Consider the following 2,500-nt stretch of genomic DNA (forward strand, 5'->3'; position numbering starts at 1 on the left):
TTCCTCGCTCGCCTCATGCTCCTTGTCGTGTGCAGGTCCTCGAGGGTTGGTAGATTGCAGGCAATTACCTTCTCAGCAGTGTGCATGATACGCTGCAGTCTGCTCTTGTCCTTGGCAGTGGCAGCAGCGTACCAGACGGTTATGGAGGAGGTGAGGATGGATTCAATGATCGCTGTATAGAATTGCACCATCATTGTCTTTGGCAGGTTGCATTTCTTCAGCTGCCGTCGAAAGTACATCCTCTGTTGAGCTCTCTTGGCGAGGGAGCTGATGTTCAGTTCCCACTTGAGGTCCCGGCAGAGAATAGTGCCCAGGAAGCGGAAGGACTCCACAATTTTGACTGCGGAGTCTAACAGGGTGATGGCGGTGAGTGGGGCTGTATTCTTCCTGAAGTCCACAACCATCTCAACTGTCCTTAGAGCATTTAGCTCTAAGTTGTTCTGGCTACACCAGGTCACCAGGTTGTCAGCTTCCCACCTATAGTCAGACTCATCCCCACCAGAGATCAGCCCAATGAGGGTGGTGTCGTCCGACAAACTTCAAGAGTTTGACGGACAGATGATTGGAGGCGCAGCTGTTGGTATACAGGGAGAAGAGCAGTGGGCAAAGGACGCAGCCCTGAGGAGTTCCCGTGCTGATGGACCTGGAGTCAGAGACTTCTGTTCCCGGCTTAACGCACTGCTTCCTGTCAGAGAGGAAGTCTGTGATCCACCTGCAGGTGGAGTAGGGCACGTTCAGCTGGAAGAGCTTGTCCTGAAGCAGGGCAGGGATGATGGTGTTGAAGGCAGAGCTGAAGTCCACAAACAGGATCCTGGCGTAGGATGCTGGGGCGTCCACATGCTGTAGGGTGAAGTGGAGGGCCATGTTAACTGCGTCGTCCACAGACCTGTTGGCTCTGTAGGCAAACTGAAGGGGGTCCAGGAGAGGGTCTGTGATGGCTTTGAGGTGTGCCAGGAGCAGGCGCTCAAAAGACTTCATTACCACAGATGTAAGGGCGACCGGTCTGTAATCATTTAGTCCTGTTGGCCTTAGCTTTTTGGGCACAGCGATGATGGTGGAGGACTTGAGACAGGCTGGTACATGGCATGTCTCCAGGGAGGTGTTAAAGATGTTGGTGAACACCGGAGACAGCTGGTCAGCGCAGTGCCTGAGGGTGGCTGGAGAGACAGAGTCCGGCCCGGCTGCTTTGCGTGGATTCTGCCTCTTGAAAAGCCCATTAACTTCTCCCTCCTGAAAGGAGAGAGTCGTTTCTGTAGTATGGGTGGGGGATGGGGCCTCTTGGGTGGGAAGGGGTGGTTCAGGACAGTCCAATTGTCTTTCAAATCTACGGTAGAACTCGTTCAGGTCGTTGGCTAGGCGGGAGTCGTTAGTGGTGTGGGGCGCTCTGGGTTTGTAGTTGGTGATGTGCCTGAGCCCTTTGGCAGACAGAAGCAGCGTCGTTAGTAGAGAACTGGTGTTTTAGTGTCTCTGAGTACAGTCGTTTAGCCTCTCTCACCGCTTTGCTAAACCTGTTCTTCGACTCCTTGAATCTGTCTCTATCCCCACTCCTAAACGCTTCCTCCTTCTCCAACCTCAACCTTTTGAGCTTTGCTGAGAACCAGGGCTTGTTGTTGTTAAAGTTCACCCTGGTACGTGTTGGGATACAGCAGTCCTCACAGAAGCTGATGTACACAGCCTCTGTGAGTTCATCCAGACTATTGGTAGCAGTCGTGAACATATCCCAGTCAGTACAGTCTAAGCACGCCCGCAAATCTTCCACAGCCTCACTGGTCCACTGTTTAGATGTCCTCACAGCAGGTTTACAGAGTTTTAGTTGCTGCCTGTATGCACGAATCAGGTGGACCAAGGGAGTTCTGTGCGAGCCGAACAGCCCCGTGACCCACAAGAGAAACATCCCCGCCAAATTCGAGCGTTTGACGGGGTCTATCCGTGAAAAAATATTCACGTTTTTGAGTGCACATGCATTTCTGCTGCAAATGCCTCTGGAAGTTTCATGCCGTTCGTATGCCAATTGTGGCAACACGAAAATGACCCGTTTTCCCATTCCGAGGGATTTCTGTGCGACCCTAACAGCCCCGTGAGCCACAAGAGACACATCCCCGCCAATTTCTAGCGTTTCACGGGGTCTATCCGTGAAAAATATAGACGTTTTTGAGTGCACATGCATTTCTGCTGCAGATGCCTCTGGAAGTTTCATGCCGTTCGTACGCAATGTGGCAACACGAAAATGACCCCTTTTCCCATTCCGAGGGATTTCTGTGCGACCCTAACTAACAGCGCCCGTGAGCCACAAGAGAGACATCCCCGCCAATTTATAGCGTTTCACGGGGTCTATCCGTGAAAAATATAGACGTTTTTGAGTGCACATGCATTCCTGCTGCAAATGCCTCTGGAAGTTTCATGCCGTTCCTATGCAATGTGGCCACACAAAAATGACCCGTTTTCCCATTCCGAGGCATTTCTGTGCGACCCTAACAGCCCCGTGAGCCACAAGAGAGAC

This window comes from Petromyzon marinus, unplaced genomic scaffold (genome assembly GCF_048934315.1).
Source record: "Petromyzon marinus isolate PM22_M1 ecotype Great Lakes invasive population unplaced genomic scaffold, UKy_Petmar_22M1.pri1.0 PM_G_Scaffold_40, whole genome shotgun sequence".
In the NCBI taxonomy this organism is placed as follows: domain Eukaryota; kingdom Metazoa; phylum Chordata; class Hyperoartia; order Petromyzontiformes; family Petromyzontidae; genus Petromyzon; species Petromyzon marinus.